The following is a 15014-nucleotide window of genomic DNA, read 5'->3' as shown; positions in this document are numbered from 1 at the left end:
TGAGTGGACCAAAATCAAGGGGGCGTGATACCAAACAAAGGGGCGTGACACCAAAACAGGATGAGAAGATAGGCTTAACCTGGAATCAAATGGAGAAGGATGCTCGAATTCCAGTTCGATAGAGAGGTTGGAGTATTTCTAGTCATTGTGCTCAGAGGCACCTATCAGCTGTATGAACACTGGAAGACCATGCTGTTACCCTAAAGATGAGGCTCAGTGAGTCTTTCATTCTTATTTTTCGGACATCCAAATTCGCTTAAACTTTGGTTCTGTATGAACGTTTGAACAAAAGATAATCTGATGTTGAAAATAATTATGTTCTGACAGCTAAAACATACTTCTTTGACAATGTGAATACATATTGTACATTGAAAACTGTAATAACTGACAGACCTTCAAAATTGTCATTGTACGGTCATTGATTTTCTGGGCCAAATATATTTTCGCAAAGCTTAAAAAAACCACAAAATGGAAATCTTCAGTATTATTTTCTTAGAATTTGCCTCTGACATGTTGTTTGTCTTAGGCGAATACACTAAAATTCAGTGATGACAAAAGTCTTTTGAATAGCAAAAATATAAATGTGGTGAGTAATTGCAAAGCATTGCTAGGTGTTGTTCTGATGAGCTCTGTTAACGAGTACATATTTGGTTAGTCTGAAACTGACTAAATCAGAACAGAGTGGAGTATATTACAGAAGAATGTAATTCAGTAAAATAGAGTACAGGCCAGATTGGTCTGCACACATAAAACTCCCCAAAAAAACACTGGTCGGGCAGGACCAAAAAATGGCGGCATCAAAAAGGAGCTTATTAGGTATTAGGTATGAAAGCAACTTATACTGTACTTCATCTTTTTCTGATTTCGTAAACTTTTCAAACCAGTTTAAAGAATTTCATTAAAAAGTGATGTTTTCTAACATTTTGTCAGGCATTTGTTTATTTTGGAATTCAAGTTCGTCCCCTGAACCAGATTTGTTATCATATCTTCAAAAAGTGGACCAAAAAGACTAAAGGTGTTGGTGAACTAGCTGGACTGTCTGGATCTAACAAGATATGTTGGCCCTGATGTCTGCCGTTAAATCAGTCCTCACTTGAACCAGGGAGATGCAATGAGCCTTGACCATAGAGATGGAAATGGGTCTCATGTGTTTTACAGCTATTATCAGTGCCAGCATGGGCCGTGCCATTGATGCATCTCCGTCTGTGTTGAAGTCAGTTTCAGTGAAAATGATTGGCTGATGCCTCCTGAGGACTGTTGGAGTCTCTCATCTAATCTTCAGGAGAAATGTGCCAGTGGCTGCCAATTAAGCCATTTTAATGCAGCACTGGTAGTTTATGATTACATTAAAATGTCTGATAATTTTGACGCTGGTTGCCTTTAATGCTCGCGGTGTCCATGTCGGAACACGTTTTCTCCGGGGTAGGTCCTCTAACCATCTCTATGGCCTTGACCACCAAGGGGATGAGACTGCTGAGCAGGCACCGGGATGGTCTGGTTTAATCTGCCTGACTGGGCTTGCAGGAAGGAACTTCCACCCACATTAGTTTACCTTTTCCCTGATCTTCCACTACGCTCCCAGACTGAGGTGTCTAAGCCTGGCTTATGGTAGTCTGATCCACATCCCTGGGTGCCGTGTTCCAAGATCTGATGCATGAGTTAGTTTGAAGCACACACACACACTGCTACACACCTACACATCACGACCTGATGCACATACTGTCACTGGTTTGTCATCACCGCTAGATGGTGCTAAGCTCCAGCTTCATACGGACACCCTACGTAAGTCTGCTGGCCTCTTTTAGCTGAGGATGTTTGCTTTTGAAACATTCACGGGAGATGAAGCATGTGTGGAATCTGTTACGTGGACCTATTGTCATCTATTTGTTACAATGTTTGGATTTTTCATGACCATTTTCACAATTCTGTAACGTGATCATGGCTGATGGAAAAATGAATGAACTTATTGCCAGTAGTACTGTGAGGAGAATGGTGGAGCTATCATCAGTGGTCTGCAGAGTTCAGAACGTTAGACCCCTTCACCTAGTTAATCCATTTGCTAGTGGCTCGATTTTAGAGAACTGTACTGAGGGCGAGCCCAGAAGTGGTTAACCAGTGATGTCTGTGCTATCTGCAGGCCCCAGATCTGCCTCTTGATTCCATCCACTCATCCTACTGTCACAAATAACATCATGATGTTTCGACAATACCCCTCAGTTCTCCAACGAACAGAATTTGAGAGAAAGGTAATTATGAGATCTTTGAGACGCACTTAAGTAGTACTGGGCCCACTTTATAGTCAACAGTAATTTTCCTCACAAATCATCAAGTTCTTTGAGGTTTTCTTTGACCTTTTTCCCCAGTGTACGACGCCCATGCGCATGTACCCGCAAAGACTAAGGATGGCTGGTGTCAACTGCAAGGCCACTCCCTCCAGCAACTTCAGACCTCTCTGGAGCCTAAGGATGTGTGTACTGCTCTGGAGATTGACAAACCGTTCAGTGCTGCATACACACACACACACACACACACACACAGTGTATTATACACAGTCCACTATACTAACCTTTTCTCACTCCCTCTACATCTGAAAGTAAATACAGTTTGCAGGGCAGCTGAAAATCCCTGGAAAAAGCCCCTATTGATGGAATTTCATAAGACGAGTTTGTGGTTGTCTGCCCTGCCAGAGCCCGAGTGGTGTTAGCCCATTCAGCTCTGTGTGCCATTGCAGACCTAGTATGACTCTATTAGCTTGGCACAAATGGGCTCAACGCAGTTTTTGATACATTGAGGTGCTCAGCTGAGCAATCTGGAGCCTACATGGGCTTAACACCAGATTATTATGACTGCAATTTCCCCTTATTATCCCATAATGAATGACGTATTTATCAGAACAAACTGTGAGCAGTATCAACATACGTTGCTAAGGGAGGGGGATACACATCTAGCTAGTTTACAAGAAATATCTCCTTCTGCCTGTAACCAGTGCGTCTGAACCCAGCGACACTAAACCCAGTGACTCAGAACCCAGCGACACTGAACCCAGTGACTCAGAACCCAATGACTCAGAATCCAGTGACACTGAACCTGCCGACTCAGAACCCAGTGACACTGAATCCAGTGACTCAGAACCCAGACACTCAGAACCCAGTGACACTGAACCCAGTGACTCAGAACCCAGCGACACTGAACCCAGTGACTCAGAACCCAGTGACACTGAACCCAGTGACTCAGAACCCAGCGACACTGAACCCAGTGACTCAGAACCCAGCGACACTGAACCCAGTGACTCAGAACCCAGCGACACTGAACCCAGTATGAACCTAGTAAGTTTTAACCCAGCAACTCTGAACCCAGTGACATTAAACCCAGTGACTCAGAACCCAGCGACACTGAACCCAGCAAAACTGAACCCAGTGACTCAGAACCCAGTGACTCAGAATACGGTGACACTGAACCCAGTGACTCAGAACCCAGCGACAGTGAACCCTGTGACTCAGAACCCAGTGACACTGAACCCGGTGACTCAGAACCCAGTGACACTGAACCCAGTGACTCAGAACCTGGTGACACTGAATCCAGTGACTCAGAACCCAGACACTCAGAACCCAGTGACACTGAACCCAGTGACTCAGAACCCAGTGACACTGAACCCAGTGACTCAGAGCCCAGTGACTCAGAACCCAGTGACACTGAACCCAGTGACTCAGAACCCAGCGACACTGAACCCAGTGACTCAGAACCCAGCGACACTGAACCCAGTGACTCAGAACCCAGCGACACTGAACCCAGTATGAACCTAGTAAGTTTTAACCCAGCAACTCTGAACCCAGTGACATTGAACCCAGTGACTCAGAACCCAGCGACACTGAACCCAGCAAAACTGAACCCAGTGACTCAGAACCCAGTGACTCAGAATACGGTGACACTGAACCCAGTGACTCAGAACCCAGCGACAGTGAACCCTGTGACTCAGAACCCAGTGACACTGAACCCAGTGACTCAGAACCTGGTGACACTGAATCCAGTGACTCAGAACCCAGCGACAGTGAACCCTGTGACTCAGAACCCAGTGACACTGAACCCGGTGACTCAGAACCCAGTGACACTGAACCCGGTGACTCAGAACCCAGTGACACTAAACCCGGTGACTCAGAACCCAGTGACACTGAACCCAGTGAGATTGATCCCAGTGAATCAGGACCCAGTAAGGGTAAACCCAATGATATTAAACACATCGGGATTGCTAAAAGTTGTGTCGAACAACATTCAAAGTGACAACGGATTATCACAGACAGGTTCGGTTCAGTTAGCCTACAACCAATTTTAGTTTCACTCCTTGTGTAATTGTCTTCTACTCCTCGGGCAAGTCTATGTCCTATGCCATTCGTAAGCATCTTCAATGGGGAATATGATTTTAAGGTCAGGACTGTTAGTGGTGGCGGGCAGTGGGGCAGGGTGGGAATGAGGGCTCTAAAGAAACAGGATCTTAAGCAAACTGGGCAGCTTTGTGAGGAATAACATAAATCCCTGACCAGAATAGAAGAAGAAATCCTCTCAGGGCAGCAGAGCTTGCAGAACACAATCATTGTGTGGGTGTTAGTCAGAGTGTGTGTGGGCTTGAAGGGTTGGAGGGCAGGTGAGTTAGGGGGACAAACGCTAATCTGCTGCCGTCTACCCGTGGCTATCCGCCTGAAGAGCTCACCTAACTCTCACCTAATACTTCCCGAGTACTACTCACCTAATAATGCTGTTCGCCTAAACACAACATTCATGAACCGGATCAACCCGCAGCCTGGGCTGAAGGGACGTCATGTGGCCTCATTGTCACAAGGGGCTGACTGCAAGGGTTAGACACCTCTCCAGGAGCCTTACACAATGATGCAACACTGGTCCGAAACAGGTTTAAACTCCTCTAATCTCCCTACACGGGTCTGGATGAATTAACAGGAGTTCAAGGGAGTTAAGGGAGTTAACATATTGGCGTTTAAGCAAGACTATCGACACTTACTGTGCAACAAAGACAGTATCATACTATGAAAAGTGTGATCGACCAGTCCCTAGCCAGTTACAAGAACTAACACTTAGACAGACACCACATCCTGTCCCTTTGTTGGGACCGAACAACAGGGATTGGAGCCAGAATAGGGTGTCCACCTCACTACTCATTACTGTAGCAAGCTGTGAGCTAGTTCAATCTGAGAATCAGACATATTTTCCTCCTCAGGTCATAATACGTAACACGAAGCATCTCACTCTCCTGCCCTACAATACGGACCAATGAAGCAGTTCTGGTGACCAACGCAACAAACCCAAACACCTGAGCTATTGACAGCCAGAGGCGTCATTTAATCAACAACTGCAAGAAAATCTTATGACATGGTTGTTTTTAACAGGAACCCAGTGTATTCCTCTGTAAAACCTAGTCGGTTCTGGGGCCCAAAATCGCAGCTTGTTACCTATATACGGCACTACTTTTAACCAAAGATTGGTCAAATGTTTTACAGCGTGTCAGGAGACTGGGGCTATTTGGGGTGCGTCTGGGTTCTTCTCCACTGCTGTGTTTGGAGATGTGCTGCTGTTTCCAGGATACTGGGGGACTGTTGGGTAAGATGGGCCCGTAGAGGCTTGCATTCTTGAGGGAAAAACAACATAATTACAACTGGCCTAAATATTTTCCCTCAGACCGCATCACGGGGTATAGTGGAAACTGTAGGTATTGTATCATCAATGGATCAAATTATTTTCGAGCCAATTCTGTGTTTTCACGCTGCAATGCTTATAGAGATTTCTTTTGTAACCTTTTTCAAAATGTTAGTTCATACAATCTTTTACATTCATTTCTACAGGACGAGAGGTAGAGGCCCTCTTCACTTGCTACGGGCAGTAGGTTATCCACATTCGTGAACAGGATGTGATTCACTGTGTGTTAGTGTGTTTGCATTAGCTTGTATGTGTTTTAGTGTAGGTTTTAAAAGTGTGTTTATTCAGTGCAGTCATACCGCGCCTAAATTCTTACTGCAGTCTGTGGTTGTTTTTCTCAGAGAAAAAAAAAAAGTCCCAGTCTCACTGAGCATAACCCTGTCGTCCGTGTCCGTTTGACAAAACGTTGGATGACAGTTTGAGTCAACACCCTCAGAGTTCCAAGGGCTCCAAGGAAGGATGCTGTTCTTACTTCCAATTAGTCTTCCCATCGGGTGTCCCTACACTGTCCATATCTATTTTCCGTCTTTGCTGGCCCTTCACAAACCAAGGGAGAAGGAGGGGGGAACAGAGGGTGTGTTTTTGTCTGTCTGTTTGTTTTCACAGATTTCCACCAGCAGGAGTCAGCGCTCTATCTCTCTCAGTTTCTGTGACGTGAGGGGAATAAACCCCTCTGCCACACAAGTTGCCCTTGGGGCCTGAGTGAGCAGTGTGTTCTGGTTTTGGCAGAGAGGAGGAGGAAGTGAGGGGTGGAGAGGGTAGAGGGGACGGAGCTGGGGCAGAGGAGGGGGCTGGGGGTAAAGGAGGGGCTGGGGGCAGAGGAGGGGCTGGGGGTAGAGGAGGGGCTGGGGGCAGAGGAGGGTCTGGGGGTAGAGGACGGGACTGGGGGTAGAGGAGGGGGCTGGAGGTAGAGGAGGGGCTGGGGCAGAGGAGTGGGCTGGGGGCAGAGGAGTGGCAGGGAAAGGGGAGGGGGCTGGGGGCAGAGGATGGTGCCACGTTTGCATCACAGTACTATAATTCTATTCACAGCCGAGCTGGCATTTTTGCTGCTCAACCTTTAAGCTAAAAAATCCTGCTGGTTTCTAAATACTTCAAATCTCACTAACCTGAAATACTCTTATTATAAACACACCACGTGTTTGATTTTGATTAAACAAACCATAAAAATGATATTCTGAGAAAAGGTGCCAGTAATGAATTCTGAGAATTCTGTGAGTATTCCAAACCCAAAGATTCTGCTCATTACTGTATTAAAATGAAATTCACCTTCTATTCACAATCTATTTTCTTTTCATTACAGCATCATATCTGCACTAAAAAGACAGACACAAACAAAAACAGTTGTAATTCCACATATATTGAACTCTTTTAAGTTGAATTGCTTTGGAATTAAATCAGATAAATTCAATAAGTATTTGAGAACCTTTCCATCTTATCTGAACGATGATGTATTGAGTTCAAAGCCAAACTGGTTTAGATCCGACATGTTAAAGTCCATCAATATCATATTGATATTAGAATATAATTTCCATATAAGCCCTTGGCCCAGATAAAATCAGCAATCATATATTACTGTCACTTGGAATTATCCGGTGTGTTCTGTGAGCTGTTCAATCACCCACTAAGGGAGCACACTGTTCCATCACTGCCCAGTGCCCAACAAGAGCCACACTGATTGTGTTGCATGAATGCTTTTTTCTTCCTCTGCATTAAAGTGACACTAGATCATTCAGACCATTTTCAACTTCCAAGCAACGGAGAGGGATGAAGGATGCTCTCGTACTACACAGGGCTTGTTTGCAGATGTGATGAAATGCTAAATGCTTGCATAATCAATTCCGTAGCCTTCAAATTTACACCGGCATGTTCGAGACGCGCCACACAGGATTGTGGCCATCGACTGTGGGAAATTCGACTAGCGTGCATGTTAGCGTGCATGTTAGTGTGCATGTTAGCATGCATGCTTGGAAATCTGCAAAATGTTGACAAGCCCTTAGTCCCAATTTGAGAAGACTCTAGGGGTTAAGTTCAACAGTATTTACACCACAAAGAAGATAATCTCATCTGGACCCTCACAGGGGTCAGTTCTGTCCCGTTACACTGTTATACAGATGAGTGGAAGAAGACCTGTCTCGAGATAACATACTTTCTTTTAGAAGTTGTTGTAAGTGCACACATTTATTAACTTTTTTGTCTTGGCCCTCTAAAGGATACAAATCCACAACTACATTCAACAAAATTATGAACGCAACACTTTGGTTTTTGCCCCCATTTATTATGAGCTGAGCTCAAAGAGCTAAGACTTTCTCTATGTACACAAAAGGCCTATTTCTCTCAAATATTCTTCACAAATCTGTCTAAATCTGTGTTAGTGAGCACTTCTCCTTTGCCAAGATAATCCATCCACCTCACAGGTGTAGCATATCAAGATGCTGATTAGACAGCATGAATTTTGCACAGGTGTGCTTTAGGCTGGCCACAATAAAAGGCCACTCTAAAATGTGCAGTTTTACTGTATTGGGGGGTCCAGGGGGGTCCAAAAAACAGTCAGTATCTGGTGTGACCACCATTTGCCTCACACAGTGCAACACATCTCCTTCGCATAGAGTTGGTCAGGTTGTTGATTGTGGCCTGTGGAATGTTGGTCCACTCCTCTTCAATGGCTGTGTGAAGTTGCTAGATATTGGCAGGACCTGAAACATGCTTTCATATACGCCTATCCAGAGCATCCCAAACATGCTCAGTGGGTGACATGTCCGGTGAGTATGCTGGCCATGCAAGAACTGGGATATTTTTAGCTTCCAGGAATTGTGTACAGATCTTTGCAACATGGGGCTGTGCATTATCATGCTGCAACATGAGGTGATGGTCATGGATGAATGGCACAACAATGGGCCTCAGGATTTCGTCACGGTATCTCTGTGTATTCAAAATGCCATCAATAAAATGCACCGGTGTTCGTTGTCCATAACGCAAGCCTGCCCATACCATAACCCCACCGCCACCATGGGCCAATCGATCCACAACGTTGACATCAGCAAACCGATCACCCACATGACGCCATATACGCTGCCATCTGCCCTGTACAATGAAAACCGGGATTCATCCGTGAAGAGAACACGTCTCCAAAGTGCCAGACGCCATCGAATATGAGCATTTGCCCACTCAAGTCGGTTACGAGGACGAACTGCAGTCAGGTCAAGACCCTGATGAGGACGACGAGCATGCAAATAAACTTCCCTGAGTCTCTCCAAAACATTCACTACCCTTGGACTTTTCCAGAATTTTTTGTTTTACAACATGATATCAAATTGGATTTAATTAGAAGGTTTTGCCACTAATCAACACAAAAACTCTATAATTTCAAAATTCCCACAATTGGTATTCTTATCGTGAAGCTTGGTGGTGGTAGCATCATGCTATAGGGATGCTTCTCTACATCAGGGCCTGTGATCTGTGAATGCAAAATGGATGCGGCAAAGTGCTGCAAAAGAAAACCTGCTGACGTCTGCAAGAGACGTGGGACATGGGAGAAGATCTTAGCAGGACAACGATCTCAAACATGCAGCCAAACCACACTGGAATTGTTTATATGCAAAAAGGTTAATGCCCTTGAGTGGCCCAGTTTTTGACCGGACCTCAATCCTATTAAGAATATGTGGAAAGAGTTGAAAATGTATGTTCACCAAAAGGTCCCCATCCAACTTGATGCGGCTTGAGCAATTCTGCAAAGAATGGACAACACTTGTTGTATCCAGATATGCACTGCTGGTAGAGACTTGAAATCATGGCTGTAATTGCTGCCAAGAGTAACCCAAACATTGACTAAAGGGGGTGAAAACTTATGCATCAATTATAATTAATTTAGAACAATTTGTAGATTTTACTTTTCATTCTAACATTAAGGATTGTTTTTGTGTTGATCAGTGCATCAGTCCTCATTAAATGATTTTTTATTTCATGTTGTAACACTATATAATCTGTAGAAGTCCAGTCCCTTTGTGCCTTATTGCTTATGTCTTTCTATAAATAGGTTTTTATGACTTCTATGATCTTGTATACATGTGTATCTTGTAAGCATTTTTATCTGTCATATGTTGCTGTTTACATGTCTAGAATGTTTGTATCTCGCCACATCTGAAGTTCTTTCTGGCAAAATAAAGTAGTTCCATTTTCATGGCTCAGGTCACTGCAATCTGTATCTGGTAGAAGTAACACATTCAGTGGTCAACATGACATGTCTCACAGCTTTATTCATTTTCAGTGAGGCTACAACATTTTGGAGAAAATGTTTTGAAGGAAGATTAATTTGTTCATTTGTTGAGAATAACAACTTCACACCTTCTGTCCTACCATCTTCATAATGGTAAACATGGAAATTGCAAAGCACACAGTCCTCTACAGACCGCTCTCTGTTGTCTGTTTGCACTCTGTAGTTGCCCTGGATACAAGGGCATCCAAATAAAAGGAAAATGACAATACTAGCAGAAGGAAAGAGGGAAGGAGAAGACAGAGTAAGGATTGGGTCAGGGAGGTTGAGTCTTCAGTCTGGGCTGTAATGTGACTCCGAAGGAAAAGAAGAACCATCAGCACATTCCTCTATCTCCGCCTGGGTTTTAGACTGAAAAGAATACCACTGACTGTTCATGTACGTGGTTTCTCAGCCTGGTCTCGATGCATTAACAAAAAGCCAGGGAATTTACTGGTCCAACTGTTCTGCAACCACAGAGTGGTTTGGGTCGGAGGAGGTTGCAATCTCCAACCCCCAGTGTAATTTCCCACAATTTCATCACTATGTCAGGTCATTCCAGTATAATGCCATGTAATAATATAAAAATGGTCATTGTTTTTTGGATGCAGTTTTTATCCTATGACAAATGTCAATTTCATTGTTGAAAGGTTTTTTTAAATGCCAAAAAGTACGACTGAGCCCTCATGGACTAGTAGGATATGAAACCATAGTTTGAGCATTCAATCACATCGTCCTCTGATGTTTTGAAACATTCCATGGTTTGTGAGAAATCACCACTTAACCAGGACCTGGGGTCACTGCAGGATAATGTAGATAACAATATATTGATGTTTGGAGTTCTGTTTTGTGCAGCGTCCGATGAATCATTGGTTCATGCATCTGCTCATTGGGTTAGTTTACCAACTTTGGTGTATTTGTTAAAGCACAGTGATCAATCCACTACACTACATTAATTATACCTAATCAGAATCAACTTTAGAGTACATTTATACAAACTTATGTGTGTCAGTTTTTCATGATTGATAATGGTAGACAACATATATGGACAGAACACAAAAAAAAAAAAACACCAAGTTGACATGCAATTATGCACAATTGAGCATAATATAATGGCATTTTGAAATAAATTAATTTACAGTTGAAATTGATTGATTTACTGTGCCAGTGTATGTTGTGCTATCGACACAACAGTACTGGATGTGCAGGGAGATGAGCAGAGTTTTGAGTGCCGGATTGGTGCCGCTGTTTAGTTAAGATGACTTGATGTGGTGAGCATTCCCCTGTTAGTCTCTGTGAGACAGATGTCTGGTTTTTGAGGGCAACAGCACAGGGACAGAAATTGTTTAAATAATCCTGCCTGTGTGTTTCCTTGCCTTGGAGACTTCAATGGAGGGGAGGTGTCAGTCAGCAAATTACCCTTTCTGTAGGTAGTGGTTTACTTCAGCAGAGGGCACACAAAGTCTGAAACCGAACTTTGATGGACTTTGGTGCAGAAAGCCAAATCGACTGTGAGATGTATATGTTTTTTTTTCACCTGCAGCAAAATGTCTGTCTACTAGGGTGACTTTTCTGTAACCTCTAGGATTTTGTACACCCACCTGAGACTGTGGGACATGATGATCCATAGGAACTGAAAGATTCAGCTGACGGCTGAAGCCTTAACCACAAAGGGGAGAGTCAACCACCACCTCCATGGTTTTATTTGTCTCTAGTTATTTTGTGCCAGAGTCTGGTGTGGTAGTCTGAGCCAACTGTCTGAGCCCTTCCTCTCCATCTACTTTGACTTGCCTGTCTCACTGTCAGTGATGAGACCGACCAGAGTGGTATTAAACTTGAATAGCTTGACAGATGCACGGTTGAAGGTAGCGTAGTTGGTTTTGAGTTGAGGAGGGTTCAGAGCATGCGTCCTTTCAAAGCTCTAATGCTGAGGGATAACGTCAGAAAAGTGCATACCCATCTTTATGTGCTGCGCAGCCCCCATCATGTGCACACCACACACATTCTAGTTTTTGACAATGACGAGCCCAAGATTGATATGTGTCACCTCATATTTATTTCCCTGTGAAACGGGCTGGCTGACCACATAAGAGTTCCTAATGATTAATTTTGATTTAAAAATACATACCTCTGTATCAATTGGAAGATGTTTTCTAAAATAATTTACATTTTTGGCATATTTTTCTGTTTTGAACAGCAAGTGTATCATGCACATTAAAGAGAGTCTTGTTGACAGGTGCCCAAATAGAACCTGGTTCTATGAAGGACGCTGGACAAGCTGCAGGTCCCAACAGTAACTCAAAGTTTGGGAATGTTTTATATGTTTTGGCCATGAATTAATATAGTTGACTCACCTTTCATTTTGCTGATGGTCTTGCATGTCACATCCCTTCTCATGGAGATGGACACAATTGATTTGTATTCACATTGTAACAAATGTTGCACATGTAAGACTCACTGCTGACCATTGTTCACAACACAAACCTGGGCGGGGAAGAGAAGCGTTATTCTCTGACCCGACTAATAGTCCATAGCCACCACCTATTCAGCACAGTTTTTAATAAACATGTATATATAAACAGGTTTTTTAATACCATTCTTTTTGTTATGAATTCTATACTTTTAATTTGTTCTCATCTCTTTTCCTTTTGCATGAAAATATTCTGACATTTCAGCTATATTTTTCAATTTTACCATACATTTTTATTATTTTGATTTAAAACAGATGGCATGAATTTGACCCCGTAGTTTTGAGTCTTTCCGGTTATACAGTATTTGACAGAAACCTCTCTGGAAAATGAAGCAGCTATTTGAAGATATTTTACCAAGAGAAAACATGTGATAGTTAAACAGGATATTTTTATTTAATACACATCCTAACTGTCTGTATAAATCATATCTCTCTCACAGTGCAGGCTGCCCACTCCTGTAATGTGTTGACTTGGGTTGTGAGGACAGCTTCACCACAGTCCGTGGGGCTAGGCTGTGATTTATGCTGATAAAGGCCTGGGAGTTGTTGATGGTATCTGGAGATGTGCTGCTGGCCAAAACCTCTGCTCTTATCGACCATGTGTTCTCTCTCCCCCAGGAGAGGCCCTGGCCTGCACTCTCTCCCACATCCCCTCCAGTTCTGCAAGCACAGGGGAAAAATTGAGAATTGGCAATTATACAGCTGCAACTGCTCATGCCACAGTATTAAAGTAATTTCAACAACATTATACTTCTGATGTGCTAGATGCCTCACTTAATAAGCAAAAGCATACTGATGTAAAAACAAATCTTCTGTGGTAGATTTACTTGACCCTTTCTTGCAGCAGTTCTCTGCTAAGCTGGTAGAATCCTTAACACGTACATTTAAAAATGATTTCGGGTATCACCAGGGTCAAGGAAGGGAGTCTTCTCCCTTCAACCTTCAAAACTCTTGCTTTGCTAACATTTCAGAATCCTGTGTACATACATAGGTTTTTCAAACTACAAAATGTATTTTGAATTATTAACATCGATCGTGTTTGAGACCTGGTTATAGTCCAATCTCTGCTGCTTCTATAGACATAACTTGGGGTTTTGGTTCAGCTCACTTTTTCACTATTTATTTAGTGCTGTCAATTCAAAATTCTGCTAACTTTGATCATTTCTTGAATCAAGATCAAATAAGAGTATTAAATTCTATTAATTACCAAAATATGTAGTTGCGAAGAGTTGCAGATACTGTCTCTAAGGTCAGGTATTGAGGCACACAATATCTTACTTCTCTGTTGACATACAGAACCTCAAGCTACCAGATTAAGTCTAAGAGATAGCTCTGGAGTTTCCTGAAATCTCCAACAAGTTAATTAAATCAAATATAGGTTGTTTATTATGCTAACAGCACTAATGAAAGTTTCCACAGCTATAGCCAAGCATAAACGATATGGCTTATGGTCAGAGAGGTCTTCTGATCTCGTGATGAATAATTGTGTAATTAGCTGGAAGTACATAAAGTTAGAAAGTAATTTCACATAATTATGACACATGTAGACAATTTTACATAATACATTCCTGCCTTATGTTGGATGGAATTTATAATTATTTTTGGTCGTAAACAGGATTCCATCATCTTAATGACCAAGTGGATCATAGAGAAGCTATTGAAAGAGTACATCTGTGTGTGAAAAACATATTTTTTAAATTTTAAATGAACATTGTAGACTCAGAGAATGCATTTAAACGTTGTGTGTTTCTGCATGTCTTTGTGTTTGTAGCGGAAATAGGGGGTGGGTCATTCTCTGGGGAGGCAGGCCTCTTCTTGTAGTTGTTTCCTATCCAGGCACCCTGGGTGGAGCAGCAGAGACTGAAACACATGCGAAAAAGGGGTCAGTCACTGGCCCTTCTACAACCCGTCTTGCTGCATTGAATTCTTTTGTACTTAAAGTCCGACAATCACCAAGGTGTGTCATTGTTTTGAGTAAGGCTCATTGCTTGCGACCGTGAAATAAAAACCATGTACCAACACTCACCTCAGAAGATGACTGTGTTAAATCTGTGTTAATGGCATGTTAGTAACACAGTTATAACTCTGTGTTAATGGTATGTTAGTAACACAGTTATAACTGTGTGTTAATGGGATGTTAGTAACAGTTATAACTCTGTGTTAATTGTATGTTAGTAACACAGTTATAACTGCGTGTTAGTGGTATATTAGTAACACAGCTAACTGTGTCTTCCCTTCATAGTGGTGCTCTCCCTGCTGGCCTGTCTGAGCTCCCCGGTCCGTGAGGTGAGGAGGGCAGCCACATCCACCCTACAGACCCTGGTCCAGGTGGACAGCTCTCCCTTCCACCCGATCATTCACAGACTACTGAATAGAGCACCAATCGAAAACGTACACATATCATGGTCATTGTTCCAGGCAACAGCCCGTATCGTTCATAATGGTATATTTCTTATAGGACCCTACCTTAGAAAATGCTAGGGTAATTATGTTCATTTGAAAATTAAGTGAAGTTTGAAATGTAATAATTGAGCAAATATCAATGGACAGAGGGTAACATTGATAGCTACAACATTGCTATAACTTTGAAAG

This window comes from Esox lucius, chromosome 5 (assembly GCF_011004845.1).
Source record: "Esox lucius isolate fEsoLuc1 chromosome 5, fEsoLuc1.pri, whole genome shotgun sequence".
Classification (NCBI taxonomy): domain Eukaryota; kingdom Metazoa; phylum Chordata; class Actinopteri; order Esociformes; family Esocidae; genus Esox; species Esox lucius.
This window is presented reverse-complemented; position numbering follows the sequence as displayed.